This window comes from Anser brachyrhynchus, assembly GCF_964034855.1.
Source record: "Anser brachyrhynchus genome assembly, chromosome: 5".
Lineage (NCBI taxonomy): Eukaryota > Metazoa > Chordata > Aves > Anseriformes > Anatidae > Anser > Anser brachyrhynchus.
The window spans coordinates 6948281-6965810 of NC_137699.1; the positions used below are offsets into that span (position 1 = coordinate 6948281).

At 40.8% G+C, this 17530-nt stretch overlaps 1 protein-coding gene across 13 annotated transcripts in view; it reads right to left on the bottom strand.

Annotated features, from left to right (window-relative positions):
* KIAA1549L (KIAA1549 like) overlaps positions 1-17530 on the bottom strand; it is a 145703-nt gene that overhangs the window by 110537 nt on the left and 17636 nt on the right. The window contains exon 1 of one of the 13 annotated variants that reach the window (XM_080592249.1): positions 831-2466. The exons of 11 other annotated variants lie outside the window; for them this stretch is intronic. The gene's annotated coding sequence lies outside the window, so the exon portion shown is untranslated. One more of the 13 variants, XM_080592244.1, reaches the window with a different exon arrangement.

The window sequence follows — 17530 nt, forward strand, 5'->3', positions numbered from 1 at the left end:
TACCTTTATTTCAGAGCTGGACTATGCAGCCTGCTGTCTTAAGCCTAACAGAAAATTCAGCATTTACTGAAAACAGGTATTTTCTCTTGGGGACAGAAGTAGAGAGTGTGATACCAGGTGAGCACACAGAGGGATTTCTTTCCAGACCATCACTGCGACAATCCCAAAGAGGGGGCAGCCACGAGCAGTGCTGCTGTAACCTTGAAGCCAGCATTTTCAGACCGCAGCACCTGCTTCTCTTGATTAATAGCACTACCCTCAACTACTCAGCAGCAAACATTTACAAAAATGAAGCTAATTATGAGAGTGGTGAAACAAGGGAAATCATCCTCAGGGGGCAACTGACCTTCTTGCCTTGATGAAGTTTACTAATAGGTTTAGTAGGTTATCATTATAAAGATTTTCCATGAGGGATTTTCTTTACAATCCACAGTCTCAAAACACATAGAAGATGCATTTTTCCAATAAGTTAATAACCATCATTTTATTTTTTAAACTACACAAGCAGCCACAAATGCTAAAATGATTCATTTATGACCAGACACCTGCTCATACTGAACATCCTAGAGAAGAGAAGAGTCCTACAGACTCAGTAAGCCAAAATGCATGAAAGGTAATTTTAGAAGAACTCCAAGTTTGTTGTGATTTAAGACAAAGAAAATTTACAGCTCAGACCTCCAGGCACTTAGAAGGTCAAGTACATTTATATTTATGACCTCCCACCCCCTGATTACTCACTGCAATGTATGTGTTGCTTTCATTGGTCCAGCAGCAACCATACCAATCATAACTTTTCTGAATGAAAAACATACTGCACCTCCAACCAATACCTTTTTATTTTAGAGTCTGTGTTCTTCAGAGCAAATACCACCTTTGCCAGTGAAGCGCCCAGCCTGCCATCTCTCTTTGATACAGCCAGGAAAATGGGTGAGTAGGATGCACCTGTGAAACATCACTATATATGTGATAACATGTGTTTACCTTATTTTTTTCCTAAACAAGTGGGGTTTTTTTGAAACTTACTTCAAAAGAATATAACATGCACATTCTTTGCATATACCATTACTATGAATCCACAGTCAATTCCAGATTTATAGGCCCTCAGCAAAACCCTCTTATTCCTAAAAAACAAAAACAAGCAACAACAACAAAAAACCCTAAAGACTACTAAAGCTAAAAACTAACTATAGAATACAACAAATGAATAACTAGAAAATTATTAAAATTTGGGTCTCTTTTCAGTTTACCAGGCATAATACAGGCTGATTAATTAGGCAGAGGTAGGCTTGTTTTTCCCATTATCATTATTACATCTGCATGATTCCTTAGCAAATTAAGGTAATTTAAAAAATTACCTGCCACTTGTATTGCCAAAACAATATAAAAAAGAAGCAAATAGTTCAGAAAATGTTTTGTTCCTAGAGATAAATAGTTTATTTTCAGACGCTGACTGATTATTGTCCATATGCAAAGACATAAGCACATTTCTCCATGAAGCACATTGACAAATAATTTGACAATGTTTTATATTTTTGTTTTCCTCAAAATCTTCAGAAGCTCAAGGACAAGCTAATCCAGAAATCTGAGGTAAGGTGGTTACACAAATCAGAGCTGTTAGCACCACAAGATCATCCTCTGCCTTTTGTTATTAGTATCAACTGGAAAATTCTTAAGTGTGAGTCTGCAGTGTGGCACTGTTTTTTTTTTTTCAGTGCCAGCTACAGTTTTCACTACAAACAATGGTGTTTATTTGAACAAATAGTGGGAAATTTGAATTTTTTCTATCCTTAGACAAAAGTCACAGAGGCGCTCAAATGTCATCAGTTCAAAGCATACTAGCGTCACCCACATTTCAGTCAGACAACCTGAAGCCCTCAGTCACAGCATTAAACACACCGGTGCAGAGATTGTATGTTAAAGGATTACTTGCTTAAATACAAACACCTTTGTTTTATACTTCTACACATTATCTAGTTACCTTTTTAAATAAAATTAGTAGTCATATGAAAATATAAAAAGTTTAGAAATCAAGTCTGAGATGAAATGGAGATTTGAGTTACAGAACTGTGCATTTCCTTTTATTCACTAACTGCCACACAGATCAGGTCTCCTCCCCTTCATCTAAAGGGGAGAGGACTGAAGGCCAGGAAATCTCTACAATAAATCCTGGAGTTTGCCCTGTTTCTTCTCACAGGGAATGGCCTCAAGTTGTGCCAGGGGAGGTCTAGGTTGGAAATTATAGGAAATTTCTTCTCAGAAAGAGTGGTTAGGCATTGGAACGCATTGCCCAGGGACGTGGTAGAGTCACCATCCCTGTGGCTGTTTAAGGAAAGGTTGGATGTGGTGCTTAGGGACATGGTTTAGTGGGTAATGTTGGTGGTAGAGGGATGGTTGGACCAGATGATCTCGGAGGTCTTTTCCAACCTTAATGATTCTATGATTCTCCCTTCAAAAGAACCACACGAGAGCTTGGATCTCACCAGTTCTTTGCCTACACTCCGACTGCCAAGAGCCTGGAGAAAAAAGAGCTTTGTCCCTCAGCACCTGCATCTTGTGCTTCCACATAATGGTTGAAGAGAGAAGGAAAAGATTATAAAGGGTTTTCTGAGAAAGACAAAGAAACTCAAGCTCTGTCAAGCTCTGCAGGGCTGAAAAATACTCACTGCACTTCACCAAGCACGGGGACCACACAGGTCCCATTTCTAAGATCACCAACTCTCCACAGTTGCTTTGCTGAAGGCAAAAATGAAGACCACAGCTTCTGAGGTGCACACAGGGTGAATATTTATGGGGCACACACAAATAAGCACTGTTTTCAAATACATTTCTTCCTCACATGGACAGTTCCTTAAATGTACATGAATTTATTCAGACAATGCTGCTGGAGCTGCGAAGGCAGCTTTTGCTTTAAATACCCTGAAAAAGACCTGGCTGGTTTGTGAGGCACATTTAGCATCTGCTGTAAAGGAAGTGTTCAGGAAAAAGACTCTGCTGCCTGAGAAAGTCCTGGTAGTTTAATAGTGGATAAACTGAAGGAAAACCCACAAAAAGCCTTACATCAGCTGAGCTTTTGCTATGCCTCAAACTAGGCCTTACACAAGGAAAGGCACAGCATGAGTAAATGACAAAATACGTACCACACAGGGACATGGTTTAGGGAGTGATATTGACAGTAGGGGGATGATTGGACCACATGATCTTGGAGGTCTTTTCCAACCTTAATGATTCTATGAAATGTGATCCATACCCACTGCTGATCCCTGCCAGGTGTTTTACACACTCTCTTGTCCCTCAGGCAGGGGCCCCATTCCCACTCATGATTTTCAGCGAGCCTCACACACACACGGGTGCAGCCTGACCAAAGGAAGGGTTAAGGCCATGTCGGTTATCCAGGCCAGCACCACAGGTCACAACACAGCTGTGGTCTGACACAGCTAAACAAGAGACTTCGTGGGCGAGGGAGGTTGATTTTTTTAAGACAATTTGTTTTTAAAAACAAAACTGATTTCACCTGCCTACCCTCTCCAGCCCTCATGTTCACTGAAGCAGGCGTGCCCAAGCCGGCTGCCCAGCCTTGAGGCACCGAGATGCCTGAGGAGAGGCCTGTCACACCCTGCCACGCTTGCAGTCTGGTGCTGGGTTGGGGTGTGCTTTTCATAACTTACCAACATCATGCTGTGTTATCAGTTCCTCCTCTACATAGATAACATCCCCACTCGCTCTCTGTGCTTGTCAGCTACCATTACAAAATCCTGTTATTTAATAACGCATTATTAGCCCTTTTTCACAAAGATGTGCCTCAGGAAAGCTGATACACAGCTGGTATGGTAACCTGTCAAGGGTCTCACAAAAAAGTCAGAGGGCAAGTGTGACACCAAAGTCAGAAGTCTTTGCTCAGAGTCATGGGATTGCGAAGGTCAATACTATGTTCTCCCTTTCCATTATTTTCACTGACATAACAAAAATTTTACACAATAGTGCTGAATAGCACATTTCATCATAAAGTAAAACCTGACGTTATTAATGTTACTCAGATTGGAAAGTCAAGTATCCTGAAATTAGAAAATGTTCCTCTAAAACAGCCTTTAGTTACACACAGACACACCACCCTTGTCTCTGAATCCTTGCCTTATTCAGCTGAGGCACTGGATAGAAGTCAGGAATTAAGATGTCTGTTTAATATTTTTTTCAAATCATCCTCTTTCATACCATGTATTTCGTAAATCTGGTGCATGCAGCAAATAGGAGTCATGAGTTTTTGCTTGATGTTTATCGCTGAGAATGCTGCCCCTAACAGAACTGAACATGAGCCGGCAGTGTGTCCAGGTGGCCAAGAAGGCCAACCGCATTCTGGCTTGTATCAGGAACAGTGCAGCCAGCAGGACCAGGGAGGTGATCGTCCCCCCTTACTCTACTCTGGTAAGGCTGCACCTCGAGTACTGTGTTCAGTTTTGGGCCCCTCACTATAAGGGCATCAAGGCCCTGGAGCGTGTCCAGAGAAGGGCTACGAAGCTGGTGAAGGGCCTGGAACACAGGTCCTGTGAGGGGCGGCTGAGGGCACTGGGGTTGTTTAGTCTGGAGAAGAGGAGGCTCAGGGGAGACCTCATTGCTCTCTGCAACTACCTGAAAGGAAGCTGGGGGTTGGGTTCTTCTCGCAGATAACTATCGATAGGACAAGGAAATGTCTTCAAGTTGTGCAGGGGAGGTTTAGGTTGGAAATTATGAGAAATTTCTTCTCAGAAAGAGTGGTTAGGCATTGGAACGCATTGCCCAGGGATATGATGGAGTCACCATCCCTTGGAGTACTTCAGGCAACACTGGACATGGTGCTTAGGAACATGCTTTAGTGGGTGACATTGGTAGTAGGGTGATGGTTGGACCAGGTGATCTTGAAGGTCCTTTCCAAACCTAGTGATTCACTCTAGTGTACCCATGCATTAGCTTTGAAACTTACAATTTATCTCTTTATGATTTAATATTTATCACTTTTCTAACATTGCTATTTATGACTTACAATTTATCCAGAACACTACAGATAACTGAGTCATAGCCTCTTCACAGTGGATCTATAAACTACAAGGCATTAAAGCCCTGTTGCAAATAATACTCATCTTTGCATTCTTAAAAAAAAAAAGTCTTAAAATTGTTAATATGATAAACAAGAAGCTTTATAACTATTTGCTCTGGTGCTGGATGAGAATGTATAATCATTTATGCCGAATTAAGAAAAAGCTATTGATTGCAAGGTTAAAAATAGATTAAACAAGTCACTAAAAATCATTAGAATTTGTATTTTTCTTTGTTCCCATTGAATGTAGCAAACATCTAATTTAGCAGAAATATACATGGTTAATAGATGATTCCTCTCCAGAAGAAAATACAGGTGGCTTTTTTTTAAAAAAAAAAAAGGTTTTAATTCAAAACAAGTTTTGATATGCCTCTGATTATCTTTACTTCTGGCCTGCTCCTAGTTACAGAGAGATCAGTGCTTTTCTAGAGGAGGTTTTAGCTGTTGTAAATCAATGTAAGACCATTGATATAACTGTCAAATCACACCAAGGAAAGACCTAGCCACTTTAATAATCCCCTATGGAAATGCATATTCTTAATGGCAGTAAATGCATAACGTTCTCTTTCAATTATTTAACATCTTAATGATTTTGTTACTTGTGATCAGCTTGCTTGGTAAGTATCGTCATTTAAGAGAGAATTTGTGATTTCTTTTTGGAATAGATTTAAATGGTTAGAAAAAAAGAACAGAGATCCCCTTGGAGTAAATGCTGACTGTAGTATTTATGTAACAGCAGCAGCATGGCCCGTGTGGTTCTCATCCCTTGTTACTCACAGAACAGAAAAGAAGAGTTTCCACATAAAGCAGACAGGGACCATGCCCTGAAGGAAGGAATTTCCGTGGGCTAGAGCAGAGGGGAAGCGGGTAAAACAGGCAGGACAGAAGGAGATGGGTGGGATGTAGGTGGTGTGTACCAGCAGGAAAGGTGTGAGAAAAGAGCTGACAGGGTGGGATCATAAAAGTGAAAATTATGCATCCACACATTTTATACAAATCATTTCCCCTCTTTAAGTGCAAGTTCAAGTGATGCTGCATGTATGCAATGTGACAGTAGAGCCCTAACACCAATCCTACTGGGTGGACACAACAATGAAATATAAAGAAAGTTTTAGACTTAAATCCCCAAGCTGAAAAGGGACTATAGTGCTATCTGACAACAGATTTTCTCTTAATTGAAAGGATCAAATGACTGCGACAAAAAAAGCAGCTGATGTAGAACAGCTGGGAAAGTCTTAGAATAAAATCCTGCTGTATCTTGTCTATCTCAGAGGGAAGCTGATATTTGCACAAAACTTATAGACATAATATATATATAATGCAACTATTAAAATATTCATTATAGAAATAAATCAGCAACAAGCTACATCAGAAAATGAAGAAAAAGCATTTCCTCTAAAAATGAGGCTGTAAGATGGTTTTCAGGTCTGTAGTTTAGGTTCCATTTTGATGGTCAGAGCAAGCAGATACATTCACCAGCTAAAAACACGTGCTGCAATTATATCCCACTTAGAAAGGCGCTCTTTTAAATGGGTGTCTAAGAATCCCACTAACCCACATCAAAGTCACAGAACACTTTTTTACTGCAACATCCTCTGCAAATATACAAACATGCCGCATTGTTACACCAGCTCCTACAAACCTGGGACTCATAATGAACTCATAAATGAAAACTGATACGTCTTTTCTACACCTTGCAAATAGTCTTTAATTAAGAATGAAGTAGTCAAATCAGGAGTAAAAGATACCTGCATTTTATTTATTCTGTATATTCAGGGGTCACCCAAGGGAATCATGTGAGGGATTTCTGTAGCTCAGAAATGAATACATGACTCCAGGGCTCAGCTTTTGACAATAATTCATTGTGTGATCCTCTGGAAGGCATTCAATCTCTCCATGCTTTTGTGCCCCACTTGCAGTATGTGTAAAAAGTGATCATTTGAGAGACAGTGGTCTCATGTGAATTAATGTAACATTTGCAGAAATTCTATTAAGTTCTTGAATAAAGGGGTGACAAGTAGAATAGGGGATGCCATCCCTATTCCCTTCCTAAGAAAACAGCAAGGGGGTTAACATATATCATCTTAGAAAAGTTTTACCTGACTAGTTAGAAGAGTACGTTATCAAAAAGTCTATCACAAGCAACAAATGCAAAAAGGTTTTCATTCATACCCTCTCCAGTACTACAGCAATGTACCTTTCTCACCCTAAGCTAGCAGCAGGAGAAGCTCAGAGTTTTCTGCCCAGAGGGCCAAATTTGCCAGGCTATCAATCCGAGATGTACCAGCAGCACCATGTTTTTCTTTACTCCCCATCTTTCTTACACCAGTTCCTTTCACTTCCTTTCCATTACATTCAAATATATCCTTTTCTTTTTTCCCCACACACCATCCCTATTCCTTTCATACTTGTGGGTGTTTGCAGAACTTACCTCATGGGTTATGCCTAGCAGAGGATCTTCTGGGCTAGACTCTCAAAAGGGCACTGCTTCTCTCAGCTCATACACTTCATAAGCTATGAGAACTTAGAAAATGATTTTTAGTAAAATTGATTCTTCAAAAGAAGTGGACAGGGCACGGTAATATTTTTTTCTACCTAGACAAAACTTAGGACTCAGCAAGTACTTTGAATAGTCTTGGTGTTTCCACTAATTCTGAAACCTTCAGCATGGTCACACTGGAGCAAATATAAAAGCGTTTAAAATAAAATACAGATTTAGGCCAAGAAATTTAACAGTTAAGCCATTCTGCAGTATGATGATTACTTAAAGAAAAGCAAAAAGCCTATGCTAGGATTCCTATAATCTGGTTTAATGGGATTACTAAACTCAGTTCAGTTGAATTGTGAAGGTCTACGCTGTATGTATCTTTGTCTCATTTCCAGCACTGGATTTTATCAATTTCGCATAACGCATTTGCAACACAGAATTTCCTAGGGATTTCTTGTTCTTCTACAACAGCACTGTAACTTTTGTGCATGCTGTTCTATTCCTCACTTAGATGTATCAGATTTTCTTGCAAGTTATTTGTAATAAAATCTAAGCATTTGACAAATTAAAGTATAAATGTCATGTAAATACTAACAGAAAAGTAGTATCTACCACTGTTATGAGTGATCTCAAATTATCACATTAGGATTTCCTCTGTCAATAAGCATTTTACAATAGTATCTGTAAAATCCCCTATGATGCTCTGACAGCCGCACCTCGAGTTCTGTGTTCAGTTTTGGGCCCCTCGCTACAAGAAGGACGTCGAGGTGCTCTAGCGCATCCAGAGAAGGGCAACAAAGCTGGTGAGGGGTCTGGAGAACAAGTCTTAAGAGGAGCAGCTGAGGGAGCTGGGGTTGTTCAGCCTGGAGAAGAGGAGGCTCAGGGGAGACCTTATCGCTCTCTACAGGTACCTTAAAGGAGGCTGTAGAGAGGTGGGGGTTGGTCTGTTCTCCCACGTGCCTGGTGACAGGACAAGGGGGAATGGGCTAAAGGTGCGACAGGAGAGTTTTAGGTTGGATGTTAGGAAGAACTTCTTTACTGAAAGGGTTGTTAGGCATTGGAATGGGCTGCCCAGGGAGGTGGTTGAGTCACCATCCCTGGAGGTCTTTAAAAGACATTCAGATGTAGAGCTTAGTGATATGGTTTAGTGGAGGACTTGTTAGTGTTAGGTCAGAGGTTGGACTGGGTGATCTTGGAGGTCTCTTCCAACCTAGATGAATCTGACAATAAGGCAGAGGACATTTTACCAAAAAAATAAAAAAAAGAAAGAAAGAAAGAAAGAATTAATTACCCTTTCTTGCACGCACTGGAGAAGGAAAGTTTGACACTGTACTGATTCACTTCCAGTGGATGCCAACCCTAACCCAACTGTGGTTAAGAAAAAATTTTCCACCACTTGGAAAGCACAGGCAAGTACAGCCAATTTCTTAAGCTCCAAGAAAGCTATAACACGCGAGTACAGCTACAGCCTGGAAAACAGAGGTCGGCAAAGTCTTTTCCAAGCAAGCAGGGTTTCGTAGGCTGGGAAGAAATTATGCAAACCAATTGACTAGTCCTCCAGCAATACAGTCATCAGATTCAGCGGACCAACTGCTTGGTATCCATACAGGCAATTTTTGGCATGAAAATACTGCCTAAATAAAGGTAGCATAAATCAGCGTACTGCTGCAGGAAGGGCAGACATTTCCTTCTGATCTGAATTTCTACTCTTGTCATGTTCCGCATTTTATCGTTTTTGCTTCTAATCAGACACAGTTGGGATAATTCAAAATGGAAGAATGTGCCACTCAATTAGCTCCTTTTAAGGATTATTATTTTCCCCACTTAGACCCTAGTTAAGTGGAAGACAGAATTTACAGGCCTCATTTATCTGTCCCTAAGGAGTGGAATCAGAGGACAGAGCTGAAGTTATGAAAAGAATTGAGTGAAATCTTAAAACCCTGGAATGAACCAGGAGGTTCCTACCAACAGAGCATGGAAAGGATCCCCAAAAGTCAGCAAATATTGTGAAAAAGTAAATCATGTGGCAAAAACGTAAGTTTGGGTTGACTATAACAAATTAACAAGTTCAAACAGTCATTGCAGAGAGCTTTTTAAGTGTACTGAAATTTTCAGTGTTTCTTCCAGCAACCATGTTTGTCTTTTTTTTTTTTTTTCTGCTGCTAGCAGTTCATCTAAGAACACAGTTTGGAACAAGTAAATAAAAAGTGACAGGTGTGACTCAGCTAACTCTAACATCAACAAAAACTGAAGCACTAAAGTAGCTATCGGCACACTGAGGGGAAATACAGGAGGAAGTTAAAACTCCAGGTTGAGACCATCACTGTAGCTTAGGGATATTTATATAGTCAGTAGATTGACTGATCCAGTATAAGGTCTGATTCACAGTGCGACCACAGCAGCAAAGAAGTATGTTTGTAAGAGACAGAATACAACAAGGCTATGTTAAGATTTTTGCACTGTGGCTGACTGTAGCAATCAGTTCTGGTCAGCAATACCACCATCAGCTGGCTCTAACAAATAGCTGTATTTCGTTTCAAATGTGAAACTGGAACTTTTCAAATGTATGCAATGAAAATTCTTGATGGATTCTGAATACTAATGGAGTCCACATTATTACGTTATCCTTTCAAAGTAAGTCTAGCTGGAGAAAGGGTGCAGCTTGAAAAAGCCATCATGGTTAGGCTCCAGTGCCACGAGTGGATGGTCAGCATCATCTCACGTTCTCTGTTGCCTACTGCAGTTCTTCTGATACATTATTCACGTAATTTTGTTCTTGCATATCAACTCATCTAGTATTTTAGTTGATGTAAGCATTACAACTGGCATGTTTTTATCTTTCCAAAGAGCTCTTGCTTGTTGAGGAAAGTCAAAACTGGAAGCAAGACACCAGCAAGAGGTAACTTCAGTGCCCTTGGAGCAGGGAGGCCTGAAGGGTGCAAACCCCTTGACACTACTTGACATTCTAAGGGCAATAGCAAGGGAGAAAGAGACACAGAAGCCAGGAAAAATGCCAATAAAAACATAAACCTTCAATCAGATCAAGTGGGTCATATCAGTAAAGAACAGATTTTGGCCAAGTGGGCCACTGCTCTGCAGTGGAGCAAAGCTAAGCTATCAGAACAGGTGTAAAAAGCAAGTAGCATTGACAAACGACGGAAGAAGTCACTCATTACTACCACCGCTAGTATTGGCTTCAGGAAACGTCAATATCCAAAAATAAATAACGAAATAAAATGCTTTATGTCCTGAGAAGATTATTCATATTAGCAATAGAATTCTGCCTTTTATTTAAAGCTGAAACTTTAGAGACCTTTCGGAATGAAAGCTAGAATGCAGCTGTGGGTTGAATCCTGTGAGCAGCATCACAAAACGCCTTAGCTGTGCAGTGCCAATTCACTGCAAAGCATTTTGCTGCAAGGCAGCCACAACACCTACCTTCCTCCTCTCTCCCCCCCTTCAGTTTTGCTGATAGTAGATTTTATGCATTACTGGATCACTCTATGTAATGACCCGTGTTGAAATCATTAGGAAGGCATTCCGGTTTTTCTATGTAAATGACTGACACAATAAACTGTGTCTTATTGAACTGTTCCATCATCAGAGCCTGCAAGCTTAACTTTCCGGTTAAGGAAAGCTTTTGTTTTTCAGTACCTGTATTTTTAATGACTTTAGCCAAATCATACAGGGATATTTCCAGTGTGAATTAGAAACTTAATTATTCTGTGGAATAATTCAGATATGTATATGGATGGTGAAACTGAAGCTACAAGACCAACTCTACCTCCATGTACCTGCCTAGGATGCAAGGCAACTTGATTTAAACCACTAGGAGTGGTGTCAAAGGGCTGAATTTGAATCCACCCATTCATTATTTTGGAGTCGTTCTGTAAAATGCTACCTTTCTTTGGACTAATCAAATATAACAGCTGAGTCCATAATCCTGTAACTACGTATGTCCAGTCCCAGACCTCCGTTTACTCTAGCAGTCCTAATAACATACCCCCAAGCTGCTCCACATTCAAAATATCCATCGGGGAACCTTAGGTTTCAAGTTCTGATCCTGTACTCTCTTTTGTCCTCATGCACAGGGAAGGAAAGTTGGAGGAAGGATGGGGTCAAACACTCACAGAAACAACACTAAAAACACTGTAATCCTTCTGCATATTTTGTTTAGGGAAAAAAAAAAAAAAAGACAGCCAGTGGACTCTGGGGCTGCATTTGTCAGAGCACTGCCAGCAGGTCACAGGAGGTGATCCTTTCCCTCTGCTCAGCAGGGTCCTGGGTCCAGTTCTGGGCTCCCCAGTATGAGAGGGACATGGACATGCTGCAGTGAGTGCACTGAAGGTCACAAAGGTGATGAAGGGACTGGAACAGCTGTTATGGGAGGAGAGGCTGAGACAGCTGTGGCTGCTCAGCGTGGAGAAGAGAAGTCTTAGAGTGTAAGGCTTCCCCTAGTGGGAGGGAAGTGAAGAAGATGGAGCTGGATTTGTCTCAGTAGCCCAGTGACAGGGTGGAGGCGATGGGCACAAACTGAAATGCAGGGAGTTTCATTTAAAGATAAGAAAAAGCCTTTTACTGTCAGGGTGGTCTCAATTTGCCCAGAGAGGCTTTGGAGTTTCCATCAGCAAAAGAACTGTAGCTGATTGTCCAAGCTGGTGCACTAACACTACCAGGATTACTACACTTAACACTCTTTCATTACTAGAAGTGCAGATGCTGACTTACACTGTGGAGGAAGACAGTTGGCCTCACGGAGTTGTTTGGCCTCAAGGAGTCATGAAAACAGAACAAAGCTTTGGAAAAATTCATGCTCTTATTTGGACACAGGCTGCTGTCCATACCTCCCAGCAAAAGCCACCACAGGAACCACATGCTACAAAACTGCTGGCTAGAAAGCGGGCTGATTTGCTGGAGACTGTGATTATTTGCTACCGCACTGTACAGATGAAGAAAAGTGAACGTCCCTCTGAAGTTATTTACAGGCAAAATTTCTCCTGTCTCATATCTCCTCTCACAATGTATGCCAGACACTCAAACCCCACACAGAGACCACCTGGGTGAGGCAGAAAGTCCTCCTGCCCGTGGCTGTGCCCCTCTCCCCAGCATGGGCTGCCTCGCTGAGGGAAGGGGCACAGGCAGACACAGACTGGGCTCAGCCTCCAAAGCATCCTTTCACATGGCACAAGTGGAGAGGGCTGGGATGCACACAGTTTCAGACAAGATCACTCTGGTTAGCATAAACACATTTTCTTGCTGCTGCACATTCGAGGTAATTCCCAGGCGCAGGCAGTGAAGGATCAACAGGTCTGAGAAGCACAACAGGCGGCCCGGTTAGCTGGGGACTGGCTCCACCACCGTGATTTGTTTGCAGCCTCCTTGTCTAGGGAGTTGAAACCCAAAAAGATTTAGCACCACGCAAGTGACTATTAAATTCTCCTCTCTGATCTAGGACTTGAACATTGCCTTCTGGGAATGAAGGAAACCATAAACAGAGATGTTAAAAATACTACTGCTGTTAACTTCACAAACTGCTAAGGAGGGGTTCCTGTCTTTGCAGTGGTTCTGTGATTCTAAGTTTCATGTACTGTGTCATCACATTTTGTGGGTGACCTCCAATGCAAAGGTGTGTTGTTATAAATTTAAGTCTGAAATGAGCTGACCTGTTTAATTAGGAAGTCTATAGAGTTTAATGAAACAATTTAGTGCTTTGGTCTTTTTTCCCTGCAAAAGAACCCTGATTCCTCACAACAGAGATATCTAAACATACATTGCAATTTGAGACCGACGACCACTGGGTCACCTTCCATGCACAGGTCTTGCGCACCAGAGCTGCTGGGATCCTGCCCTGAAAGATCCTGCTGGTAATGGGAAATGGGCAGCTCTTGTTTCTGCATCGACAAGACCCAATTATCTTTAGAAAATAATTAAGTTATTATTTAAGCACTAATATTTTCCTTTGGAGCCCTTGAGAGAGGATATTGTTGTTCAGGAGAATAAGGCTGTGGAGCAGATTTGGCTGGCAGGCAGCTCTGGGGTCACCCAGTCCAGCCCCTCTGCGTCAGGCAGGATCAGCCAGAGCAGGCTGCTCGGGGCCATGTCCAGGCAGGTTTGAAATCTCTTGAACGATGGAGACTCCACAGCCTCTCCAGGTGCTTCAGTTTGAGTGTTTGACCACCCTTACAGCAAAAAAAAAAAAGTGGTTTTTTGTTTTTTGTTTTTGTTTTTTTTTTTTTTTTTTTTTTTGCCAAACAGAATGATACTGAAGGGGGAAATTTAGCACAATAAATAAGCTGAGGTGGTAAACTACTCTTTTATGATAAGATACTATGAAATTCAGCAAAGAATGATCTCTACAGAACTCCTGAATGACCCTGTATGAACATGCAGAGCGCTCTGCTGAGCTGTAGAGGTTTTTAAAGCACTGATTCCATCCTTCTAAAATTTTATGGGAGTATTCTCCTGGGGTTTTTCCCAGAAATCCAGGTCAAGAGCAGTGTTCATCTATGGCTCACTCTAAACCTCAAAACTAACTGGGGTAGGTACTACGTAATGTCTGCAAATTGCATGCTTCTCCACAGCATATTCTGCAGCTGAACAGTTGCCTTGATCAGCATTAGTGTTACCGCTGGAAGCACTGCAGGAAATATTCAGACTTCTGTTTGACCCAAAAAAATAAAACCCTAACCTTAGCATAGCAAACTGTCACCGCAGAATTGTTCCTTACAAAGCAGACATTTTCCAAATAGACATAAAGCAATTTGTTGCACATTAATAAACCTTCAGAAATGGCTTGATGAGAGCTTTTGATGCATCAGGAAGCTTGATCAGTCAGGGGCAACCAAAATCACAGCTGCATTTGTGGTGCCTGCTCGAGTCACTTCCACCACAAAAGCCACAGGAGAAGCAGTTCCAAGCAGGGAAGGACAGCGTTCCTGTTCCTCTGTTTATTGCACCAGTGGCTGAGTCATCATAGCCTCAACAAATATTCTGTAATTAGAGTTGTTCATTTTAACAATACTAAACAGCTCCAGGGAAAAAGCCATAAATATTTATTAACATTTCAAGATTTAAACACTTTTGCCACACCATATCCTGACAGTTATCCTCCTTGGCAGCTTTCATTCCCCTCTGAGAAGAGAGCTAGTGTTCTGGAGCCTTCTCATAGAGCATTATGCGTCACAGCCAACTGAAGACTAACATCTTGCCTACAGCTTTGATGTAGACAAAGCCAATGTTACAGGAGATGATGTATCATAGGCATTACTGGTGGCAGCTCCTGTACCTGAGGTCACTGAATTCTGTCCATAATGCTCTGTTTTCACTTCCTTGTATGTCTGATGAACTGCAATATTCAAGAGGAGGTTTTATAAATAGATTGTTCTTAAATCAAATTTGGAGATACTGGAAAGCAGCATTTCAATAAAACATTAAATTAAAAAAGAAATACAATCAGGGAGGAATTTTTCTATCTTGTTCTCTCAGAAATTACTGCAGCTCTTTCTTTGACAAATATAAGCATACAGATGCTTTGGAGTAGGGGTGTGAAATACAGAAATGGAGCTGTCTTACTGTCAAAATTTTTTACTATCCCTATGAATAACCAGCCAAATCTACTCATTACAAGCCTCTGAAGAAAATCACAGTTCACTCCTTCTAAAGACCTGCTAGAATTCAGCACTGTTGGCAAAACTCCCTCTTCCCAACACATATTCAAAATTAGGCCTTACATTTCTCAAACTAGACATTCAGAAAAACAGAACCCCCCAATTTTGGTTTAAATGATTTGCATTAGCATCACGAGCAATGCTAATCATGAGCTTCATCTCTCATTTTCACCCTTTATGTTCTAAAGCACAAAGCCTATCTCAGCTGTCTTGTCCCAGGAGACCTCTCCGTTCTGCAACTCATTGCCCACAGCAGAAAACCTTTTCCAAATTCAGCAAGAGCTGAGGCAGTGGTCTCGTAGATAACAACTTCCTTCATTTCACAGCCCTGGCTCATTCCTAGCCCTTGATCCAGTCTTGACCAAATTTGATAAAAGCCTTCAAGGGCTCAAAAAATAAATTAAAAAAAAGAGACTGTGAAATTGAAGACCATCTTTAATGTATATATTACAGCATTACAGACAGAACTGAGGTTAAAAAGACAGCCTTAGCCTACCTCTTTTCCAGATTTCTGCACCCTCACTGCTATTTCAGTGCTGCTACTCTGATTATGCACTAATAAAACAACAGCAACACCAGCTTGCCCCTGCTGCCAAGTGCTTCTTAAGTCTGAATCTTGTTCATTAAGGTAATAGCATTTGTTCTGTCCCAATATATGACCATAAAGGGGCAGGTGAATCATAGAAGGGAAAAAATTAACAGTACAGTTGTAATACATGAATACATCACTTCACATTTCATAACCCTACTGGTCAGGCCACTATGAATTTCATAGGCAATACACATAATAAGCAATCTACCAAACAAATAAGCCTATGCTAAACTACTAAATAGAGAACAACCCTTATTTACTCCCACACATAACACATCAGAAAAAAAAAATACTTCTTTCACGTTAAATAAAACGCCAATTTCTAGGAGACAAGAAACGGAAGCTTTTAAGACAGAACTAGTTAAACAGTTTATTTCACAATTTGTAATTCTGTCTGATAATACTAGGAAATAAGAGAGAAAAAAAGAGACTTATCCAAGCAGCTATTAAAAATTTGATACCTTGGCTATAATTAGTGCAGTTTACTGTGAGCTGTAAATAGCACTGATTACAATTGCAACTTAAAGTCCAGTCACCTCACCACTTAATCATCAACATAAATAGTTTAAGAGTGTTTCACCTATTTTATTTCTGTAACAGGGAATTCCACTAGATATGCAAATAATAATTAGTAAAGCATGATGTACTGTTGTAGCATTAAGACCAAAGTGGAGGGCTGTTACCAGCAATTCAATAAAACAGAAGCATATAGGCTTCTCCCATCTTGTTCAGCAGTATTCTAATCTTCTTCTTTTCAGGCAATTAACAGCAAACAAATTAAATAGCTTTACAGTATACTTATTTCACCTGTGGCATGGAAGGCACAGCATGTTTGGTAGGGAGCCCAGACGCTGCGATCAATGCCTTGATCCTGCCTGCGATGCAAAACCCCATGGATGCTGCAGGGCAGGTGCTCCTCATCTCCACCCCAGCTGCCCGACAGCTTCAAGGAAGCCAGAGCAAACACAGGACCAGGCATTCAGACAGAAAAATGGCCAGGTACGTATCAGATTTGGATTCCCTAGCATGATAAAATGTTAAAAATAGTAACACTACCAATGTACACTTTGAGGCTTTAGTGTAAACATCTTGTATCATAAATGGTGCTGCTAATAACACAGCAACTGCACTGAAGATGAGAAAAATTAACACTGCAAAAAGTCTGTAAGAGATTTTATAGCAGTATTTAGAAATGAACCCATTAAAGATGCAATAGCTTTAATGATTAGTGTTATACTACATATGATTTTCCATTTTGATTTGGATGAGCTTATTATACCAGGCTTATTCATTCAAGTATCTGCCACAGCACTGTTACAAACAGTTGTGTTTTTTCCTATTAATTTCATTAAATTACCTTCAGTGCTATAAGTAATAGCATGCTGATTCCATTTCACTGCTGACAGAAACTGCCCAATGTATCTTGTTCGGTATCTAGATTTAAACCACGCTTATTTGGTCTAAAAGCACTGAAAGCCCCAGAATTGCTTATGTTTCCTGAGGGCAAGTCTCAGCCTACCTTCACTTCATGGTTTACTGTACGCTTTTCAAAGTTGAGGATTGTCCCAAAATTAGAAATGCAGGACAAATAGCGTTTAGGGAAAGACATTTGATTAAAAAATATATCAGCCTGTCAGAACAGAAGGCTTACTGGTAGCCTCCACAGGAAGAACACCTACCCTGGGCTCAACGCGTTGCCTGTGCATATATCATTT